Source organism: Monodelphis domestica, chromosome 2 (assembly GCF_027887165.1).
Source record: "Monodelphis domestica isolate mMonDom1 chromosome 2, mMonDom1.pri, whole genome shotgun sequence".
NCBI classification, from domain to species: Eukaryota; Metazoa; Chordata; class Mammalia; order Didelphimorphia; family Didelphidae; genus Monodelphis; species Monodelphis domestica.
The window spans coordinates 527,174,192-527,201,880 of record NC_077228.1 but is presented as its reverse complement, the minus strand read 5'-3'; the positions used below and the strand labels follow the sequence as shown (position 1 = coordinate 527,201,880).

At 42.5% G+C, this 27,689-nt stretch overlaps 1 protein-coding gene across 6 annotated transcripts in view; it reads right to left on the bottom strand.

The window, feature by feature from the left end:
* ST6GAL1 (ST6 beta-galactoside alpha-2,6-sialyltransferase 1) overlaps window positions 1-27,689 on the bottom strand; it is a 148,199-nt gene that overhangs the window by 95,738 nt on the left and 24,772 nt on the right. For 4 of the 6 annotated variants that reach the window (XM_056814084.1, XM_056814082.1, XM_056814088.1 and 1 more), the window contains exons 2-3: window positions 27,195-27,304; window positions 23,299-23,414 (exon numbers count right to left, since the gene is read on the bottom strand). The gene's annotated coding sequence lies outside the window, so the exon portion shown is untranslated. Of the gene's footprint in view, window positions 1-200; window positions 517-23,298; window positions 23,415-27,194; window positions 27,305-27,689 lie in introns of those variants that run through there. The other 2 variants (XM_056814083.1, XM_007485926.2) reach the window with 2 other exon arrangements.

Sequence of the window (27,689 nt, the reverse complement as noted above, 5' to 3'; positions counted from 1 at the left end):
CTAAGACAGAAAGCAAGGATTTAGAAGAAGCAGCTTACAGTCTTAGGGCATTGAGAGCAGGTCAGAAATCAGTGAGGTTCTTAACCCAACCAATGAATAAAACTGTCCTCCCTTTGGTCCTCTCTGCCCCTTCTTCTCTCCTTGATCCCCAGTCAGGCTGTTCCTCCCTCCCTTACCAACCCTCATCCCATCACACTCACTTTTCCGGTAAAGTACTGCTCTTCAGGAAATCTGTTTCTTCCCTTCTGAGGGAGAAGAGGTTCTAAACCACACACCAGAGGACAGAGACAGCAGCCAGAGAGTCTTCCTTGTTAAGAGGGCTTGTTTTTTGCGGGGCTGAGCTGAGCTGGGCTTTATCCGATAATAGGTCTCCGGGGATGGCCCGATGCTTCCCCCTGCTTGGCACAGGCAGCAATGGGGGCAGGAAGCCAGGTGTAACCCCACAGCTGCCGCTCCTGGAGAAGCATGGCAGCTCTGTGCTCATGGCTAGCAAGGAGAGAGGAAGGGACAGGCCGCCTGGCCTCCTTGAAGGGAGCTTCTTCAGGCTGCTCTTGGAAAGACTAGAAAGAGCTCTGGCCACCTTGATGCACCAAGAGACACCCAGGCAAGGGGAGCGCCCGGAGAGGCTGCCACCCAGCACTGCACAACACGAGCTGGTGACTTTCTGGGTAACTGGATTCTCTGGCTAACAAAGCTATCTCTCCACTCCTACAAAAGCCATCCAACGAGCCACAACAACCCAGAGAGCAGACAAGAAAAGGCATTCGTCTTAATAACAGCGGCGGAAAGGGCTGGCTTTTGTTTTTCCACATTGATAAGAGCAGAGCTTGGTCTCTGGCTAGTTATCAGAATTCTTGAAGGGCCCCGGGGGCATGGCACTGAACCCCAGCACTCGGGAAAGGGATGGAGCCAGCAGAGGAAGCTCAGCTGAGTTTGGACCCGGCCCAAGACTTGCTGTCGAAATCGGCTTTCTTCGTGGAATCCGAGGTCAGAGCTGGCAGGGACCTGAAGACGCCAGCTGGCCCACTCGATCAATCAAGAACGTCGAGTAACTGGGCTGTATGCTGGGGATACAAAGACCGAAAGGAACCATTCCTGCCTTCGGAGGTCTTCCATTCTATGAGAGGGAGACGTGTGTGTGTGTGTGTGTGTGTGAGTTTGAGAGTGTATATGTGAGTGTGAGAGTGTGTGTGTGAGTGTGAGAGTGTATGTGTGAGTGTGAGAGTGTGTGAGTGTGAGAGTGTGTATGAGTGTGAGAGTGTGTGTGAGTATGAGAGTGTGTGTGAGTGTGAGAGTGTGTATGAGTGTGAGAGTGTGTGAGTGTGAGAGTGTCAGTGTGTGTGTGAGTGTGTGTGTGTGAGTGTGAGTGTATGTAAATGAAATAAATACAGGGTGGTCTAAGGAAGGAGGACACGGGCAAATCTGGAGGAAACGAAGGCTCTGAGAAGGGAAGCCATTATCGTAATCCCCACCCCCTCCAATCAAGACATGGCTCTGGATTTCATAAGGTCTAGCTCTAAAGCTAGAAGGGGCCTCAGGAGGAGTCCAGTCTAGTTTAACTCCCTCATGGTACAGCGGAGCATCCCTGGGCTCGGAAAGCTTTAGTAGGGGACAAAGATAAGATCTGAATCCAGATTCCCTGAACCCAAATCGAGTGTTCTGGCTGCTGGACCACCCTGCGGTCTTACCTAACGTTCACTCTACCACAGCCCAACATGCCATTTCCCCGCTTATCGCTTCCTTGTAGGCACTGTGTTGGGGACCCTAGAGGTCAAGAGAAGGGAACTTCTAGGAAGTTGGCTACAGAACGTAGGTCTTAAGCCCTGTGTAAGCATTTTGCCTGTGCCCTCAGCCTCTTCTGCTGTAGCCTCGGTACGCCAGAAGCCATATCCAATGGCCGTGGCCACCAGGATCCTTGGCTCTTCTGGCCTCTCTAACCACCATCAAGTAAGTCTGAAGTTAGCCCGAGTCCCGCTGACCCCAGGGCTAGGCTTCACCTCCACATGTGAGCTTGTCCCTCCCCATCTCCCCAGCACAGTGCTTGGCACATAGATGCCGAGGAAACGCATGTTCTCTTCTTTCTCTTTCCCATCCTTTACCACAAAGAACGTTGAGATTTTTTTAAAGAAAGGAAAGAAAAACCATTTGGCAAAAATAACAAGCATCGAAGGACACATGCAGTACCCCAGAGCCATGGTGCCCCACCTCTTTGAAGAATACAGAGGAAGGAGGCAATACAATTTCTTAAAGATGACAGGAGAGATTTTTTAAGCCCTTCCTTACCTTCTGTCTTAGAAGCAATACTACTCAGTTCTACTTAGAACTACTTGTTCCAAGGCAGAAGAGTGGTACGGGCTAGGCAATGGAGGTTGAGTGACTTGTCCAAGGTCACACAAGTAGGAAATATCTGAGACCAGATTTGAACAAAAGACCTCCTGTTTTAAAAGAAAAACAACGGCTTGATCACATGGGTCGATGGGGATATCACTGTTTCCTGAAGAAGTTCAACTAATCAAAGACCTTCAATAAAGCCAGAAGGCAGAAAGAGCCCAGAAGCCGCTCGAGCCAGCAGACACCCGATCTCTCTGTCAAGCGGAGAGCCAAGATGCCAAGAGGAACATTGGTTTAAAGCCGAGGCTTGTGTGGCAAACATTACAGAGAGGATGAGGGGAGATTATCAGTCATCTTACTTCATAAAACAGTCAGTCTTTAACGGTGAAAAGTGGCTGAGAAAACAAGCTGGCTAATGATCCGGGCCTGAGAGACAAGTGATCCAGATTATCTTAAGAACACTTAGAGATAACAATAATAATACCTGACCGCTAAATCGTGCTTTCCTGGCCCCAAAGTACCTCGGATGGATGCTCGCTACAGAAGCGGCTAGGAGCTCAGAGACATCCAGGACAATCCCTCATCTGACAGATGAGGAAGCTGAGTTCCAGAGAGCCTAGAGGCGCTCCATAGGCTCACAGTCTGGACGTGGAAGGGGCCTCAAAACTCCCCCAAGTAGCCTCCTCATTTTATCATGAAGGAGACAGAGGTCTAAGCAGGTGCCACACGGTAAGCCTCAGAAGTCGCCTCCAAAACCAGGTCTTCTGACTCCAGAGTTGATGTGCTTGCAGTGGAGGGCAAAGGGAGGATTGTGGAGAAGACGTTAGTGGGTAGCGAAAGAATGGAAAAGAGCATCACTGAAAAATTGTTTAAATTTAGAGAAAATACTGCACGACAGTTCAGAAGGAAAAATATCCAAACAGGACAATTTCAATTTAATATGCCCCCTTTTTTAACAAACTATACCCAAGAGGCATATTCATCGTCTCTTTACTGTTCTTTATATATTGAAATACTTGTTTGTTAGGTTCATAATTTAAAAAAAACTGCAAAAGGGTGCTTTATAGAATCTATTTCACTCGAGATAGGTACCAAAAAGATCACATTAACTCTATTTTATGGTGGGGAAACTGAAGCTTAAGAAAATGAAGCCGTCTGTGTGACCACTCAGCTAATTTGTGTCAGAGGCAGAATTTGCACCCAAGTTTTCAGGTCTCCAAGACCAGAGCTCTCTCACCTAGTCTTGATGTTCTGCATAATCATGGGAAACATTTATATCCTGTTCTACAGCTTATCAAAAGACTTGGAGATAAAGAAGGAGCTAAAAGAAAAATGGTCCTTCAGACCAGCTGGAAGGCAGGAAAAGAATCTTATCTAAATTACTGTCTACATGGATAAGACAAGCTAACGTAATAAAAATGACAATCCTACCCTAACTTATCTATTTATTTAGTGCCATACCCATCGAACTTCCAAAAAACTTTTTTATGGAATTAGAAAAAACCATAACAAAGTTCATTTGGAAGAACAAAAGATCAAGGATATCCAGGGAAATCATGAAAAAAAAAATACAAAGGAAGGTGGCCTAGCAGTGCCAGATCTCAAACTATATTATAAAGCAGTGATCATCAAAACAATTTGGTACTGGCTAAGAGACAGAAAGGAGGATCAGTGGAATAGACTGGAGTAAGTGACCTCAGCAAGACAGTCTATGATGAGTCCAAAGATCCCAGGTTTTGGGACAAAAATCCACTATTTGATAAAAACTGCTGGGAAAATTGGAAGACAGTGTGGGAGAGACTAGGAATAGATCAACACCTCACACCCTACACCAAGAAAAATTCAAAATGAGTGAATGGCTTGAATATAAAGAAGGAAACTATAAGCAAATTAGGCGAACACAGAATAGTAAACTTGTCAGATCTTTGGGAAGGGAAAGATTTTAAAACCAAGCAAGAGCTAGAAAGAGTCACAAAAACGTAAAATAAATAATTTTGACTACATCAAATTAAAAAGTTTCTGTACAAGCAAAACCAATGCTACCAAAATTAGAAGGGAAGCAACAAATTAGGAAACAATCTTTTTGTTTTCATTTGAATATGGTCTAATTGCTCAAATTTATAAAGAGCTAAATCAATTGTACAAAAAATCGAGTCATTCTCCAATTGATAAATGGGCAAGGGACATGAATAGGCAATTTTCAGTTAAAGAAATCAAAACTATTAATAAGCACATGAAAAAGTGCTCTAAATCTCTGATAATCAGAGAGATGCAAATCAAAACAACTCTGAGGTATCACCTCACACCTAGCAGAGTGGCTAACATGACAGCTATGGAAAGTAATGGAGGGGATGTGGCACAGTCAGGACATTAATGCATTGCTGGTGGAGTTGTGAAATGATCCAACCATTCTGGATGGCGATTTGGAGCTATGCCCAAAGGGCAATAAAAGACTGTCTGCCCTTTGATCCAGCCATAGCACTGCTGGGTTTGTACCCCAAAGAGATAATAAGGAAAAAGACTTGTACAAGAATAATCATAGCTGTGCTCTTTGTGGTGGCAAAAAAATGGAAAATAAGGGGTGCCCCTTGATTGGGGAATGACTGAACAAACTGTGGTACATGTTGGTGATGGAATACTATTGTGCTCAAAGGAATAATGACCTGGAGGGATTCCATGTGAACTGGAACAACCTCCAGGAAGTGATGCAGAGCAAGAGGAGTAGAACCAGGAGATCATTGTACACAGAGACTGATACACTGTGGTACAATCGAACATAATGGACTCCTCCATTGGTGGTAATGCATCGATCCTGAACAACCCAGAGGGTTACAGGAGAAAAAACACCACCCACATCCAGAGGAAAAACTGTGGGAGTTAAAAACACTAAAGAAAAACGATTGCTTAATGACATGGGTCAAAAGGGATATGAATGGGGAAATAGACTCTAAATGAACATCCTATTGCAAATACCAACAACATGGAAAGAGGTTCTGATCAAGAACACATGCAATACCCAGTCAAACTGTGCATTGGCTATGGGGAGGGTGGGGGAAGGGGAGGGAGGAAAAGAAAATGATTTTTGTAACCAAGGAACAATATTTGAAATTAAAAATTAAAATTAAAAATAAAAGGCAAGTTTTGAAAATCCAAATAAATAAATAAATTACTGTCTATCAGGGTGGGTGTCTGGCACAAATCTCACAGAGGACAAGTGCTTTAATAAGATTTGTTCATCTAGTTAGCCATGGAGGAAGTCTTTCAGAGTTTCATCCTATGACAATGGATAACATGTATTGAGAACTTGGTATGAAGGAAATGACCAGAAATCAAGAGGGCTAGAAAATGAAGAGGGCAGTAATGCAAGATAGCAGCCTGAATGTCCCACTGTTATCCTTGAGATATTTAAACAAGCAGGAAAAGGCTTCCAGGGCATTAAACACGCTGGATGTATCTCTCCATATTAGGGACTTATGGACAGCTAGGAGTGGGCCTGCCATACGTTAGGAAAATGTAAAGGGTTGTGAGGGAGGATCCAAAAGGAGAAGACATGGGCCCTCACTGAAGGGCTAAGCAAGCTTCAGAGTCCAAAGAGTCAGAAGTCATCTATTCCAACCTCCTTATCTTGAAAGGTAAAGAAACTGAGGTAGAGTGATTTGCCCAGAGTCATTGATGTCTGATCTAGGGGCTAGAACTCAGACCTTCACTATTCTTCCCATTGCCCCACTATATATATATATATATATATATATATTTTTTTTTTTTTTTTTCCCAAATGGGATCCTAGGTTTTAAAGCTAGAAGGAATCTCAGAGGCCATCTAATCTAAGCTTCTCATTTGACAGATGGAGAAACTGAGGTTCAGTGGGACCAACTTGGTATCACAGGATCATAAACTTGTGGCTGGAAGGGATTTTAGAGATCATCTAATCTAACCTCCTCATTTGACATGAGGCCAAAGGAACAAAGTTACATTGTTAGTGTTGGAGGAGGGACTTGAACCCAGGTTCTCGGACTCCAGAACCAGCTTCTTAACTACCCCCCATGATTGGCTGATTGTTGCTTGTTGTCCTTCATAACTAAAGAGGACCAAAATATTATTATGGGGATGATTTTGACTCAAGCAGAAGTGTGGTTTAAGTGTACAAAGTCTCAATCTCATTCTGTCATTTTAGTCATTTCTGATTATTTGTGGGATTTTCTTGACAAAAATATTGGAGTGATTTGCCATTTCCTTCTCCAAAGTATCCCCATTTTATAGATAAGCAACTGAGGCAAACAGGAGATAAGTGACTTGTCCAGTGTGTAATTGGAAATCTTTTGCCTTTGAACTACATTTCCCAGGAGCCCACCGACTTCCTGTCATTACATGCTGATGTAGACAGGGGATAAATAGGGTGGTATTCTGTGGCTAGCCCTCTTTTTCCTTCCTGTAGGCAACTATGGTGGAGCGGGCTGTTTGAGCAAGTAAATTAGTCATGGGCACATGGTTTTATTTTGTTACTTCTAGTGATTATTAATAAATTTTATAAAATGTAAAATTGAAATTATTATATATTAATTTTAGTTTTTATACCAGGGTCACGTAAGAATAAGTGAACTCAGAAGCCCCTAACTCCAGGCCTAGTATTCTATTCACTGTACCATATATCAGCCTTTTCAGGTATTATTGGGAATAGCCATAAATTTCAGGAATAAGTAATTAGGAAATTCTTCTCTCCTTCCTCTTGTTTTGAACATATAGGTCATTTGGGTTTTTCCCTCTACTTGGGATACTTGTGATCAATGCTTCTAAGCAAGAAGAAAACAGCTGACACCATCTGGCCCCCTTAGTTGTCACTTTAAATATTCATGAAGATACTTCATCATCATCAATGAAACCATGAGTGAATTGGCTGAAGCTTATACAGTTGGGCTACATGCAACGTGATGGCCCTCTACCTACAGAATACATTTCACTGACATCAAAGATCATAAAAGTTATTTTTTTAATGTTATGGTAGTCATCCTATCAATTGTTCTCCTTGTTCTGTTCTTCACTATGCATCATCAGTTCATCGAAGTCTTCTCAATTTTCTCTGAGTTCATCCCTTAGGTCCTTCCTTATTGTGCAATAATATTCCATTGTACTCATATACAACCATTCATTCCTCCACTGATGGGCACCCAGTTTGTTTCTAATTTCTTTTCTACATTTCTCTCTCCTGTTTTTCAACGATTTTGCCCAGTTTCCAGCTGGAAGACTTCTGAAATCTTCCATCATGCTCCCAGAAACTTTATCTTTGGGAAATCTTATCATCTTGCGAGATCAAATCAGCCTTTGTATTCACATTTCATCAATAATACCCTTTATACCTCTGACTGGAGAATAAAATCAGGAGCTCTGAAACCTCCACTTAAGGAGGAGGCCTAGGCCAGCCATTTCTTCATCTCCCACCTGGATTCACTACTTTGGACTTCTCCATCACATCTCCACACTCATTCTAGACAATAGTTCAAGTCCAATGAGATCTTTCTTTGCCAGGAGCAATCAAAGACCATGCTGTTTGACACAGTCCACATGGAAACCAGGGACTGCAAAGCAGCTCCCAGGAAGGATGGAAACACCCTCTGAAACCCCCCCTAAGTGACTTTCATTATTAACATCCCCTTATTATTGGAATTGCCATGATTATTATTCTTACTTAACCCCAGGAAAAACAGATGAGAGCAACATGATTGCAGGGTTAATACAGATGTCCCCACTCTATTACCCTAGGTTATTACCAGGAGAGCACACTTACAAAATTAAACCTAAGGATTCTTATATACCCACTTAGGTAGGACCCTCTTTTCTAGGCATAAAAACTTCTGGCAAATCTGTGCTCTGAATTCCCTAACCTATATCTGGGTCACATTGATTTTACCCTCTGATCCTGCACTTAGCAACAATGTTTCATTGACCATCTCCCTAGGCTTCCTGTCTGTTGTGAGGTTCCATGGAAACATGTATGTTGAGAATTAAACTGTGTGCCAAGTAGTGTGATCATGTAGTGCCAAGTGTGATTATGAGGATATAAAATAAAGCCAGGCCTCAGCCAAGGTGGAGCAGTCTATCCTCTGAAACCTGTGCCGAGGGTTGAAATGTGAAATCTGTGTCCCATCCATCATTTTGCCAACACCATCCCACCTCCAAGACCCCATCCCCTGTGGGAGGCTGGCCCACCCCACATCAACTGGTGCCCAGGACCAGGGACTCTTGACTAGGTAAGCCCCCCTTCCCCAGATAAAAAAGGCCCCTCGGAACAAAAGGCTCTCTCCAATTTCAGATGGTTAGGATCCCACCCAGGGTGCTTCAGACCCCCTGTAAGTGAGTATAGGTAAGGAGGGGTGGATAAATTCAGAACTTTTGAGAAGTTAAAAAGAAAATGGGGCACAGTGAATCAAAAGAAAGAAAGCTACTTACTGGGAAAATTAAGCACACTCCTCAGAAAAGAGGAGCAAAAGTTAAAAAAACAAACAAGTCACAGTTGGCTAAGTTCTTGGACTTCATTCAAATTTGTAGTCCTTGGGTTGACTTGCAAACTTGGGAACAAATTGGACTCGATTTAAAAACCTATTACACTGTCAAAGGACCAGAGCAAGTTCCTGTTGAGACATTTTCCTTGTGGTCACTCTTCAGAGATACTTTAGCCCCCACAGCATTTCTTGATCCTGAGCTTTATCATTGAATATGTTCATTGTCCCTTCCAATTCTGAATCACCTTCAAATTTGAAAAATCTGTAGCATCCTTAGCATTGACAAAAATAGATCCTTGGAGCACTCCACTAGAGATATTCCAAAGAGACACTGCATCATTAATGGTTATTCTTTGGGTCTGACCTAGGAGGTCCTCCGGTCCATCCTCCTTATTTCGTGTACAAGAAAACTGAGATCTATAAAGGTTCATTGATTTGCCCGTGGTCACAGAAGTAGAAAGCATCAGAGGCAACATTTGAATCCAGACTTCCCTGACCCCAAATCCAGAACTTTATCAACTCTGCCATACTGCCTCTCTTATTCAAGTTACCTAACAAGTATACCATCATCTAATTCACATCTCTTCATCATCCCTACAAGGATACCTGGTCAGATCATTTTCAAATAATTTTCTGACCTAAGTTTTCTGTGTCAATAGCATGGTCTGATCTGGATGCATCCAAGCCTGAAATAATTGGCATCTTTTGCTGGTCAGCAACAATGGTCAGAACTGATGGGCAGAAGAGGAAACAGCATTCTCCCCGTTTATAATTTCATCAGACTTCACAGAGATCTGCACTTTTTCTTTCTCAGGAGACCTTTCTGGAAGCCTTGAGTGTCTCAGGGAGTATAATTTCTCAAGAAGCCACAGGATTCTCTTATCTCTGTGTCCCTGCTAGCTCCATAGGAAATGCAGCTATTTTTATTCTTTGCTGCCTGTCCTTGGACTCCAAGATAAAGAATTCCGTGGAGGAATACAAGTGAATACTCTTCCCCTAACAAAATTATTTAAAAACAATGGGTGCTAAAAAAATTCTCCCTATTGTCTAATGATAGGGTTCTAACTCCACATGAGTTAGATGTTGAGAGACTGATTTGTTTATCTCCAAAAGGATGTGACAGCGCCAACCCTCTGGGGAGATTCTTTAGCAGGAAGCCCATTGTGCACTCTTCTTTACCTCTCCAATCCTACCTAATCTTTGACACTCATCTCAAGTCCCTTCTCCTCTGTGAATCCATCCCCAACATTCTGTCCACATCTCATTTCCCTTCCTCTAAACATCTGCTGCCTTTACTATTAATCCCATTCCTAAGAGCCCAAGCTCCAAGATTTGGGATCAAAAGGAATCTTAGAAGCCATCAAGTCCTGAAGCCAGAGGATTCAGGTTCAAATCCTGATTCTGTGACTTCTGGCTTCAGGGTCAATGCTCTTTCCATTGCACAACACTGTCTGAATCATTTATATATTAACTTTAGGTAAGGTTTCCCTCTCAAGGCCTCTCTTTCCCCATCTATAAAATAGTAGAGCTATTAAAGAAACAACATTCTTTAAAAATCTCCCAACCTGGGGCATGTGACTTCCTCACATCAGCATGTCTTGCTTCTTTCATTAAGACTTCAGGCTCTTCACAGGCAAAAAGTGTACCCTGTCATTCTTTTGCTCCTGCAGGGCACAGCATAGGTATAGATCTGAACCAAATCTCACCAAGAGGGATGAGTAATGGAATTCAGGTTAGCTGGGGATAAACTACATCACATCTCAAACTGTGAAGGAATGCAATGATTGGTTCTCAATCGTTCATTGTTCATTGCAAGAGCATGGAGCTGGGAAACAGAAAAATCCCACCCCGTGGATGACTGCCAAAGGCTTCCTGTCGACCTGAAGTTCCCGGGGTTGTATATTATATGCTTGAGTGGGCATCACTCTTGCATTCCTGGCTTCTGGGGAAATGCATTTGCAATTTGCAACGCCCATTCTGCCCAGACAGAATGGAACAGGGCATGTAAGCTACAATCAAAATCTGCAGGGTAGATACGGAATCCAAGCTGTCCGTGGGGACTTGTCCGTGTCTACTGCAGAATTGGTCATAATTGATGATTTCAAGTCAACTACAATGATCACTCAGTAGAACCTGAAGCCATGAGTGGAAGTTACAAGCAAGCCAACTTGGAATAGGTGGTAGGAAAAACTCCCTGACAATTGGAGCTGTCATAAAAATAGAATGGTCTGACTCGAGAGATGGTAAATGCCCCTCCTTTGGGGTCTTCAAGCAGAGACTAGATGGCCACTTGTCAGGAATGTCTTGGTGAGTAACTCTTTAAGAGTACAGCTTGGACTAGTTGTCCACTTTTTAGGTCTTACAACTCCAAATTCTGTGATTCAAAACCTTTACGTCACCATGAAGAAGATTCTGTTTGGGGATTACATGATCCTTAACCAGGAGACTCCGGGAAGCATCTACCTTCTAAGAAGAGTTCTGTAGGATGTGTTTGCTGGAAGAGGGTGATCAACTAACTGAAAGGGAGTTTGGAGAGGGAACAGACACTGCCATCACTCTTCACCCAATAAAGGCCTTGGTTATCGAGATAATGACCTCCTACATATGGCCCTCAACAACCAGGCTGTCTCATTGGATTCCATTCTGTCCATTTGATAGTGACATGAGAACCACTGCTCGAATCTTCCTGAATTGACTGGGATTTGGGCACTTGGGATTAAGGCTTAAAGCTGGCAGTATTTCACATTTTACAAATGCTACCCAACATTTCCTGGCCTGCGAGGCTGGCATAGCTCTCAGACCAAACGAATTCATAGGAAATTAAATTCTCTAAGCTTTTCAATTAAACAGTGCTAGGATGAGATGAGATGGAAATGAAAGAATGAACAAGTGAAAAAGAATTGGGATGGAAAATATAAATAGAATGAAGTTGGATATCCTTTTGTAGAAATTAATTACTTTAACATTGATGAGATGTTAATTGTCTAGGTGATTGGGGAAACACAGAAAGGGTAGCATTAGAAGGAAATAGGAACAAGATCGAAGAAGCAAGTGGGAAAAAATTAGATTTAATCTTTCGTAATAAAGGATAGTTTTCTTTTATATTTGTGTTGTATATATTTCCGTGTATTTTTTTTTACCATCTCACCTTTTAGAATATAATCTTCTGATGGGGAGAGATTGTTTCATGTATTGGTTTCGTATCCCCAGTGCCTAGCACAGTGCTGGGCACAAAGATGGTGCTTAATAAGTGCTTGTTGACTGATTGATCTGTCTACATATTGATTTCTTACAGTAGAATGTCATCTTCTTGAGGACAGGGGCATTCTGCTTTTGTCTTTGTGAACTCAGTCCCAATACAGTGCCTGGTACATGAATTACACAACTATCTCTGTGGTACCAAGGTCAGAGATCAAGGACTTAGAGGCAGTGTTAACAAACCCAGGGCCTGCTCTGAACTGGGATGAGAACTTGTCAGAGCATTCCAATTCCATGCCTTCCAAATACGACATGCTTAGGGAAAGAGGAACCAGGTAGAAAGAAGGCCTGACCTACTGGATGGAACTCCAGTACTCCCTCAATGTCTCTCATTCCAGGTCCAAGTCCTCCAGTAATGGCTCCCACAAGAGGGAACACGGATGTGTGGAAGCTAGTTCTTGTGAGCTTGAGAAGCTTCTGGATGATGTTAAGAACATTTGAACCAAATGGCTGTATTTTCTGAACAAGTGAACCATCTTTGTAAGAGTGAAACAAGCCCACAGCCCTCCAAGAAGACATCAAATGTCTTGGTTTCTGGAACAGGAAAGAATTATGCTTACCACCTTTAGAGTAAGTGCCCTACCTCTTCTAAGGCAGAAGAGAACCACAAAGCTATGTGATTATGTGGGAGTTATTTAATCTCTTATTTGCGGGTGTGAGTTTTTCCTCCCACTTAACACCTTTTCTCTCACACCATTTGTTTTTGTTTCTAATTTCAATAGAGTTGATAATCAGTTTTTAATTCATTTTTTCCCCAGTGGAAAGTAATAAAATGTTTATTTTTAATTTTTTAAATTAAAAACTCTATATGGCCATTTTCCCCGTTATCATTTCGGGTATGTGCAAATGGGGTGGAATATGTGCCAGTGGATGAATTCTGCATCTACATATATGTGTGTGTGTGTGTGTGTGTGTATGAATGAATATGTGTGTTCATATATGTCTGTTCTCTGAGGGCAAGAATTCTTTCATTTTTGTCTTTTTATGTTCCCTATCTACCCCAGTACTTGTTACACTGAACTGAAAATTTTGTCTATGCAATAGTCTCCAAAGAACTGGAATTATGAAGGCACAATCATGAATATGCACAATAATAATGGAAATGGAAATGGACAAATCAAAAATAAAATAACAAAAACCATATGGTGCAAAGTTCCAATGACTAAGCACAGCCACAGAAAAGAAGAATGGCAAAACATCTCCTCCTGCTTCTTTGAAGAGGAAGAGACTCCTGGGTCGAGAATATTACATGTCATGTCAATAGATTGCTTAATTTTGCTAGCCTATTCTCTCCTCTTTTTATATTCATAGTAAAATACTGTTTTCTACAAGTAGATGGGGCAAAGGATACATGATGATATGTAAATTATGTAAAAAGATAGCAATAAACATTTTTAAAATCCTTTTTGTTCTAGTAAAAATGCTAAGACAAGAGGGCAAGGGCTAGGCAAATGAGGTTAAGTGACTTTCCCAGGGTCACACAGGTAGGAAGTGTCTGAGGCCATTTTGAACCCAGATCCTCCTGACTCTCTAACTACAGAGCAATGAACTGTCCCTAAATATTTACTTTTTTAAAAAATGAAGAAAAGACACTTGAATTGGAGGAAGAGGCAAGATGGCATCATAAAGACAGAGACTTAACTGATGATTTCCAAATTCCCTACCAAACAATATTAAATTAACAGTTCAAAATTCTGGAGCAGTAAAATGAACAAAAGACCACGGGTGAAATAATTTTACCACCCAAGACAACTTAAAAGATTGACAAGAAAGGTCTGTTTCATGAAAGAGCAGAATGCAGATCAGAAGTTGTACCCCAGTGAGCCAGCAGTAGGCTTGGGTTGAGCAGGGGGAAGGAGGGTGATTATTGAGTCAACAGCAGTGGCTTCTGGAGTTCTCAGCCCATAGACAATTAGAGGATGGGACAAATGGTCAGGAGATAACAGGGAACCTTCTTCTGGCACTGAATGCAGGACTCTAGCAGGAGGGAGAACCCAAGTCATAGTTCCAAGATGGAAAAGAGTGCTTGTGGTAACTCACAGACCAGAGTACAAGCCAGAAGACCAGTGATCACACCTTTCCTTAGATTATACCACCTTGGAAAAACTGAAAACTTACAGGTCCTCAGAAATTAGCTCTGAAAACAAACACAAACACACACTAAAGCTTGTGACAGCCCCATTTCCACCCCTGTGGACAGAGTATGACTTTAATATACAGTTAAACATCAATCAATAATAAATTGAGAAAATAAGAAAATGACAAAATAATTCTGATCATAGAAAGTTATGATGACAGGAAAGATAAAAGGTCAAACTTGGAATAGGACAACAGTGTTGAAACAGCTACACACAAAACCTCAGAAAAATATGTGAATTAGTGTTGCCCCCCCAAAAAAAAAATTCTTGGAAGAACTCAAAAAAAGGATTTAAAAAATCAAATAAGAGAGGTAGAAGAAAAATTTGGAAAAGGAATGAGAGTGATAAAGTAAAATCATTTTTTAAAAAGTCAGCAGCTTGGTAAGGAGACATAAAAGAGAGTAAAGAGGTACAAAATTTCACTGAAGAAAATAACTTTTTAAAAAGCAGAAGAGACCTAAAGGAAATGGCAATACAAAAGCTTACTGAAGAAAGTAATTCTATAAAAATTAGAAGTGGGCAAATGAAAGCTAATGACTCCACAAGGTATGAAGAAAGAATAAAATAAAATAATGCTCCCAAGCATGAGGATATATATATATATATATATATATATATATATATATATATATATATATATATATATATATATATATATATATGCCTGGTGCTACAGACTGGTCTCGGCCTAGAATCAGAGTAGAAATGCAGCAGAAAACTTTACAAATCTGACCTTGGACAGCAAAGAGATTAGGTTAAATGCATGCCAGTAATCAGAGTGATCCTTGGTGGTGGGCCTCTATCTCCCTCCTCCAGTGGGTGGCAGAGTGCAATGCTCCCCAAAGACCCCCCTCCCAAGCTCCTGCTTGCTCCCTCAGGGAAAGAAGGAGACAAAGACAGTTTCTTAGTGGGCAAGATTTTCAGTGTAGAAAGGTTAATTCATAGTAAGGCCACTACATCAGAAAGAGGCTCTTCAAGAATGCCAGAACAGCTCTCAACACAGTTGAAGAGCAGAAGGAGCTTTGGCTTCCACTGTATTCAGGATAGCTTGGGGGAAGGGGCCCTCTTCAGGACCTCATCTGCCTTCTCCAATTTAAAAAAAAATGTTATTTTAATATTTTATTTTTTAAATGTTTTAAAACTTTAAAACTAAAAAATAGAAGGAAATATAAAATATCTCACTGGAAAAAACTGATCTAGAAAACAGACCAACAAGAAAACATTTCAGAATTATTAAACTATTTGAAAGCCATGACCAAAAAAATAAAAGAGTCTAGATAGACTTCATATTTTAAGAAATTAGGAAAGAAAACTACCCTGATATACTAGAACTAGAGGGTAAAAATAGTAATAGAAAGAATCCACTGATCATCTCTGAAAGAGATCCTAGAATGAGAATTCTAAGGCATATTATAGTCAAATTCCAGAGGTCCCCAGGCAAGGAGAAAACACAGCAAGCAGTCAGGAAAAAACATTCAAACATCATGGAGCCACAACCAAGGTAATAAAGGACTTAGTTGCTTCTACATTAAGGGATCAGAGGAACTGAAATATGATATTCTGGAGCACAAAGAAGTTAGAATTATAGCCAAGAATCATCAACCTGGCAAAACTGAGAATTACTCTTCTGAAGAAAAAAAAAATGGGTATTTAATGAAATTGAGTACTTTCAAGCATTTCTGATGAAAAGATCAAAGCTGAACAGAAAACCTAACTTTCCAAAAGAAGATTCAAGAGAAGCATAAAAAGGTAAACAGTAAAGAGAAATCATGAGGTATTCAATAGGTTAAATTGTTTACATTCCTACATGGGAAGATGATACTTGCAATTCCTAGGAACTTTACATTACTGAGGCAGTTAGAAGGAGTTTATATAAAGAGGGCACAGGTGTGAGTTAACTGTGATGGGATGATATCTCATAAAAAAACAAAATTAAGGGTTGAAAAGAGGGAAAGGCAGAATGGGGTAAATTATCTCACAAAAAAAGAGATGTGAGAACTTTTATAGTGGAGGTGAAGATGGGGGTGTGGCAGACAATGTGAAACTTAACTCTCATCAGAATTGGCTAAAAGAGGAAATAATATACACACTCACTTGGGTATGAAAATCTATCTTAACACACAGGAAAGTAGGAGGCCAGGAGGACATAAACAGAGGCTGATAAAAAGGAGGGAGGATTAGGAGAAGTAATGATCAGAAGCAAAACACCTTTGAGGAGTGAAAGAATGAAAGGGAGAGAGAAAGAATGACAAATGACAAAAAAACGAGAGAATGACAAATAGGGAAAATAGATTAGAGGGAAATACACAATTAGTCATAACTGTGAATGTGAATGGGATATTCATTAAATGGAATCAGATAATAAAGTGGATTTAAAAATCGAAACTTACAATTGTTGTTTTCAAAAATACAATTGAAACAAAGACATGCACAGAGTAAAGGTAAGGAAGTGAAGCAGGATGTATTTATGCTTCGGTTGGAGTTTTTTAAAAAGCAGACGGTAGCAATCATGATATCAGATAAAGCAAAAGCAAAAATAGATATAATTAAAAGACATAGGAAAGGAAACTACATTTTGATAAAAGGTTACACAGACAATTAAGTCATATTGATACTAAATACATATGTGTCAAATGGACCAGCATCCAAATTCTTAAAGGATATGTTAAATGAGTTATAGAAGGAAATAGATAATAAAACTATACTAGTGGGGAACCTCACCTTTCCTATAGCAAAACTAGATAAATCTAAAATTAAATAAATTAAGGAGATGAATAGAATGCTAGAAGAGTTACATATGATAGACCTCTGAGAATTAAATAGAAATAAACATTTTCCTCAGCAATGCATGGCATCTACATAAAAATTGACCATGTATCAGGGTATAAAAACCTCCAAATGCAGAAAAGTCGAAATATTAAATGCCTGCTCTTCAGATCATAACACAATGAAAATGAGGAAGAGAAAAATCAGCAAAAGTTATCATTTTTCTCTAATTCCTCTTTCTTTAAAATGCTACTGTCATAGGATGGCTCTGGGAGGCAGAAGGGAGAGAGACTGGGAGAAATTCTGGTAATGTAAGAAACCCAAAAATATCAATAAACTTGAATTAAGAATGAAAGTGAGTGAGTGAGTTCGAGAGTGTGAGAGTGTGAGATAGACAGAGAGAGGCAGAGACAGTCAGACAGACAGACAGACAGACAGAGAGAAACAAGGGGAGAGAGACAGAGAGAGGAGAAAGACGCACACAGAGAAACACAGAGGGGAGAAAGAGAGAGACAGAGACAGGGAGAGACAGAGACAGACAGAAACAGAGACAGACAGACAGACAGACAGCGAGAGAGAGAGAGAGAGAGAGACAGAGAGAGAGACAGAGACAGAGAGACAGACAGACAGACAGACAGAGAGAGACAGACAGAGACAGAGACAGAGAGAGACAGAGAGAGAGAGGGAGAGAGAGACAGAGAGAGAGACAGAGAGACAGAGAGAGGGAGAGAAAGACAGAGAGAGGGAGAGACAGAGACAGAGAGAGAGAGACAGAGAGAGGGAGAGAGAGACAGAGAAACAAGAGAAGGTGGGCACCTGAAAGATTGAAGTATAAACAATATGTGATACTACTGCCTCCAAAATGAAATAACCACACAATGAAAACAACCTGAAAGACCATATATCTTTGGCCTAGTTTGTATCTTCCAATGATTCTCATATTCTCAAAGGTGAGGAAGGGCCCTCAGAAGCTACCTTCTATGGGCCCCAAAATAAGTGCCAAAATACTCTTACAAATTTAAGTCTAGGAGGCAGCTGGGTAGCTCAGTGGATTGAGAGTCAGGCCTAGAGATGGGAGGTCCTAGGTTCAAATCTGACTTCAGACACTTCCCAGATGAGTGACCCTGGGCAAGTTACTTGACCCCCGACTAGCCCTTACCGCTCTTCTGCCTTGGAACCAATACACAGTGCTGATTCCAAGACAGAAGGTAAGGGGTTAAAAAAAAAAGATAAGTCTAACATCATTCTTCTACTCAAGAACTTTCATTGGCTTCCCTATATATGCCTTTGTATGGGGTATCTTCCCCATCTGGAGTGTAATCTCTCTTCCCCTCTTGTTTTTCAGATAATAAGCTTTCCTCGAGACTTAGCTCAGATGCCATTTCCTACAGGAAGCATCTATCGCCAACACTACCATTAGCCCCTAACTGTGAGGACCCTCTCCAGTAGCCTGCTGGTTTACAGCCTGGGAGAGATATATTCACATGGAACACTTTTCAAATGTAATCCGCATCATTAACATTTTCTTCATCGTTTTCATAAATCTAAAGAATGCTAAAGCAATAAATTGAGCTCCGACTTGAAGTGTTTGCCAGTTTCCAAGGTATAAATGTTCATGCTGAAAATATAAGAATAGCTCTTGTAAACCAGGCTGAGCTGACTCCAGCACATCCCTAATTCTCTCACTTCTCAAATATTGTAATATTTCCTTTTTTTATTTTTTATTTACATTTTACTTATTTTATTTACCTGTTTGTTTTTGTTTATTTATTTTATTTGTTTATTATGTATTTACTTTTATTTGTTTGTTTTCTCTTCCCTTCCCATCCACCCCTCCAATCCAGGAACTTCTAAAGGGCAAAAACTGTTGTTTTCAAGTGGGTTTGTCTTTGTATCTCCAACAGTTTTTATCGTTATTGTTGTTGGGACAGCTTGGTAGTGCAGCAGATAGTGACAGACCTGGAGTCAGAAAAATTCATCTTCTTGAGTTCAAATCCAGACTCAGACACTTACTTGCTATGTGATCCCAGCCAGTGACTTAACCCTATTTGCCTCAGTTTCCCCATCTGTAAAATGAGCTGGAAAAGGAAATGGCAAACCGCTCCAGTATGTCTGCCAAGAAAATCCCAAATGAGGTCACCAAGAGTTGGATAGGGCTGAATAACAAACGCCACCACTAACAACCAACAGTACACTGACTGCCTCCTAAGTAGGCACTTAATAGATCATTGTGGAGGGGGAAATAAAATGAAAAGCTCCCAGAGGTCCTCAGGACAGCACATGATGGGTGTGAATGAGGGAGGAGATGCCGTCAGGATGAGGTATGGCGGGAAGGGAGGATGAGCTGGTCACATGGTGAAGGAGAGCGAGAGCAGGGAAACAGGATGGGACTCCACCGGGCATACAAGGTCTGTGGCACAAGGAGGGGAGCCCGACAGGAGATGGCAGAGCAAAGTCCCACCGGCACGGACGGATCGTGATCTCATTGCTGGCAAGCAGACCCATGAGCTCATCCACCCAATGCAGTACTGGAGTCGAGTCCTGGAGATGGTGTCTGTGAGCACCGCACCTCCTGACTCCCTGCCCTTGGGAGCACCCAGGAAGAGGCACTGTGCTGGGGGGGGGGGGGCGGAGAGAAGCACCTTCTGCCCCCAGACAGGCTCTCGGAGAAGCCGCTGGCATCATCGGAAGGAGGAAGCAGATCACCTGATGCTTCAGCCCACAAGGTCTCATTTCTTGCCCAGGGCCGTTTTCCTCCTGAGCATGAGTCATGGCAGAAAGAGCAGAAGAAGCCTTCACACCACAGACCTCTAATGGCCTTCTCGGTGTGGGTTTGAAGCTTTCTTAAAAATTAAACTGTTCTGCTTTCAAAAGTTTCTCATGACTAAAGGTGAATCCATCGACTTCACGGTAGGAAGCTCCCAGTGGGCAAACCCCTTTCACCATTGGAGATGGGAACCTGTTTTGTGACAATTTTTAAAAGAAATTTTTTTCAACCCTCACCTTCCATCTTGGAGTCAATGCTGTGTATTGGTTCCAAGACAGAAGAGCTATAGGGTTAGGCAATGGGGCCAAGTGACTTGCCCAGGGTCACACAGCTAGGAGGTATCTGAGGCCAGATTTGAACCCAGGACCTCCCATCTCTAGGCCTGGTTCTCAATCTCCTGAGCCACCCAGCTGCCCCATTGTGACAATTTTAAAGAGTTTCCTGGGACTCCAAGAAGCAAAGGGGCTTGTTCAGAATCACAAAGACGTTGCCTCTTCTCCCATACCATCTCCTAGAATTCCCAATTATCTTCATGGGGCAGCTGCAGCATCCCCTTCTTCCTGTAGCCCTGCCTTATCCTGACAGCAGCTCTTGTTCCGAATTCTCAAGCCTGATAGTAGCTAGTCACTTCATGCAAAATTTACCTTGCATCTTTTTCACATATATTGTATACATATGTCACAGCCGCTCACCTATGTAACCACAGCCTCTCCCACAGAGACAACAAACACTGCTACTGTAAAAATGGAGATTTGAACCCCAGACTTCAATCTCCAGAAGTCCTTGGTACTTCCCAGAATTCCCTATAATCTCACCTGAGATCCCCACCTGGGCGAGATCAAAATTTGTATTTAAACTGGCTGTAACGTCTACTTCTTCTCTCTTCCTCTACTCGGAGATTGCAACAAGATGTAAGTGAATTGTGAATGGGCTAATCAGCCCTAGGCACGTGCCTTTCTTATTTTGTATTTTCTTATTTCCTTGATTTCTAATAATCTTAATAAACCTCATAAAAATATAATACTTTTAGTAGAAAAACTAATTTAACTGTTTCACTACTGTATTTTTAAAGGGCAAAAGAATCAGGGTGGCTAGGTGGATAGAGAGCCGAGCCTGGAATCAGGAGGACTTGGGTTCAAATTCGACCTCAAATATTGCCTAGCTGTGTGACCCTGGGCAAGTCACTTAAACCCCATTGTCTAGTCTTACAATTCTTCTGTCTTAGAACCAATACACAGCATTGATTCTAAGACGGAAGATAAAGGTTTAAAAGCAAAACCAAAAGGGCAATAGAATCAAGATATTGAATGCTGAAATGCCATTCTGGACAGTCTGAATGGGGTCAGAATGGGCCACAGAGAAAATCAGGATCAAGAGAACTTCTTTCCTGAAGGAACCATCTGAACTCTTTATCTTGCAGGGAAACATGAAGGGAGTTTCTCAGAAGAGGCATTCATTGGTACCCAACTGGCAGTAGGGTTAGCCCATGCTTCCAGAAGGGAGTAGTTAGTTTTTGAACCCATTATAGGTAGCTGTGATGTTCCTTGGAGCTAATATAGTTTAAATAATTATTTGTGTCTTTCTTTTCTTGTCGGTTATGCTATCAATAAAACATATGGCCAATAATCTCGATGTTTATATAAGCTGAAGAGATTAGGGGGATTTCACGTATAATCAAAGCTGAACAAAAGTTTATGTGAAAAAGAGGCTTCTCCAACTCATGAATTATATTGAATATACCGGGGCAGGGGCTCGGAGCTAACTGGTCAGAGAGAGATAACAAATTTAGTGATCTATGAAGAAATAGGGGCAGCTGGGTAGTTCAGTGGATGGAAAGCCAGGCCTAGAGATGGGAGGTCCTGGGTTCAAATCTGACCTCAGACACTTCCCAGCTATGTGACCCTGGGCAAGTCACTTGACCCCCATTGCCTAGCCCTTAGCACTCTTCTGCCTTGTAAGTGTAAAGGATAATGTAGCCTTTGTGCCCTAAACTATGTTAATTATTTGGTCACCATAGTCACCATATAACCCAAATATAAAAGAAATATAACCAAGTCAGCTGGAAATTTATAGTGACTTAATTTATATAGTGGAAAGAAATTAAGAAGAAGGAAGAAGGATGGGGTGTAGGATTTCTCCCACCTGGTTAGTGCCAGGAGGAAGACCAGAGGCTCTAGGAAGATAAGGTTTTGAAGAGTAAAGAAGGAAGGCATCAGCCTGAACTCCAAAGGGCTCAGCCAAGATGCCTGAACCTGAATCAGTTCAAGGGCAAACTCACCGCCGAACCCTGACAATAGCTGCCACAGTGCCAAGATGTCGGAATGCTTAGCACACTGGCAGCCAGTCACCTCTCCAAGGAAAGAGGGAGAGAGAGCAAGTGGCATGCCTTATATAGACGGTTTTACGTCACTTTCCTGCATCTCATCTGTACCAATGATAGCTTAGCTTGACTTAGGGCAGCCCATGGGTCTGTCCACTTTTTCTGCATATGTCTATTGAAGGCCATTTCCTCAGATAATTAAATCTTTGAGTATGGTGCAGGTATCCTGACCTTGTTAAACTAAGTAGGGTGGAGAAATGTATAGTTCCCAAGACTTGATTCTGTTAAACCAAGTATCTCCATTGTTACTAATCAGGAAATAGCTAAATAAGATCTTCTAAAGTACAGCCTAAGTAGGGTGGAGTAGTTTTAAAATTCACATAAGTCATAAAAATTTATGAAAAGAGAAATAAACTGAACCAGGGAGATTATATATACAATGAAAAGAAGAGCAAAATAATCAATATGAATGCTTCAAAATTATTCTGACCAAGTCTCAAAGGCCAAATATAGACATCTCCCCTTACATCTTTGCAGGCCGTGACTGTGAAATATTAATATGATGCTAGACTTCAATATGAAAATTAATTTTACTAAACTCTTTTTTCTTCTTTGTTATAAAAGATGGCTCTTTTGAAGGATGGGAAAAACAACAATAAAAAAGTCAATAGAATTTATCACATGAACTACTTTCCTATTACTTCTATTTTTTCATAATTATGAAATATTTCCCAAAAATGGTCTACACAGGCATTCAGGATATATTTGATGAAAATATGACAAGAAATCAGAAGGCATCCTAGGTTCAAATCTGGCTTCAGACACTTCCCAGCTGTGAGACCCTGGGCACTTGACCCCCATTGCCTAGCCCTTACCACTCTTCTGCCTTGAAGCCAATACACAGCACTGACTCCAAGACGTAAGGTAAGGGTTTAAAAAAAAAAAAGAAAGAAATCAGAAGGCCATCAGGGATGGGTTCCCTCAGCAGATCACACGTTTACAGCCATGTAATTAAAAGTAAGATTCCTTAGCTATATCTTCTTAGCGTTGACTTTTTAAAACTCTTAATTGGTAGGAAAATCTTTGCTATCACTCTTCAAATAAGACATCCCCAAGATGCTATGATAGCTGCAACCTCATCTGTGATGGTTCACTGACTCACTGAAAACTGATACCAAACAAGAAACAGAATAAAGATCCAAGTTCACTTAAGGCACTCACCAGTATCACAGAGACTGTCTTGCAAAATGACCAACTGGAAAAAGGACTCCTTATTCATAGTGACATTCTCCAAACTCTCCCATTCATAGGTGACATTGTATTAATTGCATTGCACCCTGGAACAAAACAAAGCCAAGTCAACAAAATCCTCAATAATTTAAAAGATATTAGGTTAGCCATCCATACAGGAAAAGCAAAGTGGATGAATAATGTATGTCATCTATGACCCATGAGATTTATCCTCAGAGATCAGAATCTTCCACTGAAGTGGGAAGGCAGTGGAAGAGACAGCTTACTCGTCAACATGACCTAGCCAAAGTAAATGTGTGGCCACATTTGAGGGGGAGAAGGTAACAAAAGGGAGGGCATCCTCATGGATCGGCTTCCCAGTGTCCACAAGCCATCTCAGAACCCTTTTCTCCTTTTGAATTTGAAAAGGCTCATCTACAGGGTAAGGGCCCAGACGCTTAGTCTTTTTCAAGGTAAAAATGAGTCATATCTTTGATATTGATAAGATATACCTTCTTGCACCTGTTCCACAGTTGTTGGATGCTAGGTAGCCACGGTGGAGCCTATAGTCTGATTCTCTCCTCCTCTGACAGATCAGTCTACTGTCTATTAACCTGCCTACTGGGGGGGGGGTTAGAGGGGGGGTAATTCTCATGCTTTTCACTTCCTGTGATCCTGTCTCCTATGTTCTAGATCCAAGAAATCAACTTCACAAGTACAAAATAGAGGAGGCATTGGCTAGCCATTTGTCTGAAAAAAAGATATGAGGCAAATGGACTCCAAGCTCCAAAAGGGTGAAAATGGTGGCCAAAAAAGCTAAGGCCAACTTGACCACTGAGTCAGAGCTTCCAAAATAAGGAGATGAGAGTCCTGCCATATTCTGTTTGGGCTAGCCCATATTCTGAGTACTGCGTTTCATTCCGTTCTGAACACATTTTATAATCTTATCAAACCCGACCCCCAGACAGAAGCCCAAATAAATAAGTGAAACATCGTGTGCTTTCCTCCAACAGCTCGTGATGAGCTGGACACATTTTAGAAAGCACGTTGATAACCTCACGAAAGACAAGGCACCCATCAGTGCCACGTGGAGAAATGCCGCCTAAAGCAGAAAAGCCTGCGAGATGAAGACAAAACATGATAAGGGGCTTCAAGCCCTAAAACAGCACAGGCAGCGCTCGAGATCCCTTCCCGCTCTGCAACTGCACGGTTCTGGGATACAGGTACTCATGGCAGCTTTGCGGGGCTTGCATGCCCCCCAGGGCGGGTACCAACATGGCCTGGCTCCGATTTCCTCCTTCTTCAGACTTGGATAAAAATACAAGGCTTAGAGTGTTGGCTGTCCTATCTCACACCCAGAATACTCGAGTCTGGACCATAGCTGTTCCAGAGCCAATTTGGGGGCCCTTTCCATTGAATCCCATGCCGTGCAAAGCTCTATTTGCCCCACCGTGGTTACGGCCCTGGCTGAGAGACAGAGACCCTCCCCAAAGATTCCCAGCCCTTTTCCAGTCAGGTTGTTCTCCTCTCCAAAGGCACGCTGACTCACCTTCCTTTTAGCGTCGGCCGAACCCTTCTTGTAACCTTCCCTTTGCCATCTTCCAACAACCCCAAGTGCCACCTTCAGAATGTCCCCGTGGGGCTCCCTGGCCAGTTTAACAAAGTTCGGTCCTCAAGCCATGCAGCTAGTAGAGACGGGGGACGGGGCCCAGCCATACATAATAACTGAAGTGAAACCTGGGCGTGATTGGTTTTAACGAGCACGGAAGGAGAACCCTCGGTCACTGTGGAAATAGCCACAATGGGGACTTTCTGTAAGGAGGATACTGCATAAACACATTGATAAAAGTCTATAGCAATGCTTATAAAAGCCACTCTCGTGGCACCATGAGTGAAGATCCAGATGAAATCAGGCGACCCAGGTTTGAATCCCAGCTCCGCTAACGAATGGCCCGTACAAATGGCCCTTCTTTTCTGTGGGCTTCGGTTTACTTGTCTGTAAAATGGGGGAGCTGCACCAGGTGACCCTCTGGAGTGCCTTCAGATCCACTATTGCATGACCCACTGCCAAGCAGCAGGACTAGGAGACAGTCACTCAAAGAATGGCTAGTTTTAGAAGACTGACTGACTGCAAGATGGACACACAAGTGATCTGCAAACTCACAGCTTCCCGGGCTGGCAGAGCCATAGAAGATCTGAAATGGGGTTTACCTCTCCATTTTAAAGATAAAAACCCAATGCCGAGAGGAGGGAAATATGAGACAGAGAGACAGAGAGAGACAGAGACAGAGAGACAGAGAGAGAGAGACAGAGACAGAGAGAGAGACAGAGAGGAGAGAGAGACAGAGAGACAGAGAGAGACAGAGAGACAGAGAGACAGAGAGAGAGAGAGACAGAGAGAGAGAGAGACAGAGAGAGACAAAGAGACAGAGAGACAGAGAGAGACAGAGAGACAGAGAAAGACAAAGAGACAGAGAGAGACAGAGAGAAACAGAGAGACAGAGAGACAGACAGAGAGACAGAGAGAGACAAAAAGACAGAGAGAGAGAGACAGAGAGACAAAGAGACAGAGACAGACAGACAGACAGAGAGACAGAGGGAGGGGGGAGAGAGAGATGGATAGATGATAGATGGATGGATGAATGGATGGATAGATGTATACATGGATGGATAGATAGACAGACAGACACAGACAGACAGACAGACAGACAGACAGACAGATAGATAGATAGATAGATAGATAGATAGATAGATAGATAGATAGACCAAAATATTGATAGCAGTACTTTTTGTGGAGCAAGGGGGAGGGGAAAAGAAATCCTAAATCCCTCCCTGATGAGATGGGTTGGGGAAAGGAGACAGATGAATTCTAATCCCAATAGACACTGGGTGACTGTATGACCTTGTCCTCTTTCCTTTCTTGGAATCTCATTTTCCTTAAGAAAGGAAGTTATACTCTGTCTTTAAAAACCCTCTCCAAGGAGAGCTTGGTGGCATAATGGATAGAGTCAGGAGGATCTGGGTTCAAAGTTGACCTCAAATGCAGCCTAGCTGTGTGACCTTAGACAAGTCACTTAACCTTATTCACCTAGGCCTTGCCTTGCCCTCTTGTCTTAGAGTTGTTACTAAAACAGAAAATAAGGTTTTTAAAAACCCACCAACCTTCTCCAAGATAAAAATGGTGGGTTTCAGCAATGAAAGCAAGGCAGAGGGAGCCTGGTCATTGCTCGGTGGCGACCACGGCGTTATACTTCTGTTCCTGGCTGGGTTCCTGAGCTCCTGTGTAAGGGCTCCCCCATCCCTGCCCAGCTCTCTCCTTAGAAGAACAGCGAGGGGGGGGCAAAGGTCTGAGCCCCCAGAAAGCCGGCTCATTGTTTCCAAGGGATCGTGCTTGGTTCAAGCTTCACGGCGAGCTGGGAAAATCCAGCCTCCTGTCAAAACAGATTCCGAGGCGGGAGGGAAGAACAAAAGGCCTTCTCAGGTGTGATGCCACCTGTGCAAACTGACAGGCTGATTCCGAGAAGGCAAAGCTCCAACGGCCCTCGGAAAGGCACCTGCTGCTCCTTGGGGCCATTCGCGCCTACGGGCTGCCTGAGCCCCGAGTCCCACCACCCCGGCCAAATGTACACAATTCTGCTGACTCTTAGCTTGTGGATGGTGGCAGAGGGTGGAGGTGGGATTGGACGTCTCCTATCAATGGGCACTGGAAAGGAAGGAGAGGAGCCCAGGAACTGGAAAACTCCAGATTTCCACCTGATAGATTAGGAAAAGCTCTGGACCAGGAAGAAGGAGGCTTGAATTCCAATCCATGTGCTATTACCAACAGGTTACTGTGTGACCCTGGACAAGTCATTTCCTTTCCAAAAAGAGGATAAGGAAGGTCTTACCTTTGAACCATTTGGAGTCCGGGGGTAAGTGTGCCGGAATTAACTGGTCTCCCCCAGAGCTTGGTTGGCTCCACCTGTATCTCTGAAGCCAGCTCCTTCTCTGCTGCCTGCTGAAAAAAAGAAACAAAACTAAAAACTGGGGCCACTTCAGAATGGAGGGAGGGCTCTTGATACACTCCCAGGAGACCAAAGCAAACAGGCAGCTCTCCCACCTGACCCAGCTGCTTTCCTGTAACTTCAAGGAAGCCACTTCCAGCTGGGCTCTTCACCTGCAGCAGTGTGCAGAGCAGCAGCCGTCCCACCGCAGCATCTGCCCACCCGCCCCATGCCCCAAGCCTCACACGGCCCTCTATCAGCCACTGCCCGCCTGCCGCCCCCATGATCCCCCTTTCCTTGGACCTCCTCTCAGCCCCACCAGAGCCATCTTAATCAATTATTCAGGAGGAAGAGAAAAGCTCCTGCCTCTGGCTGTCATCCTGCCCACAATCCAAGCAG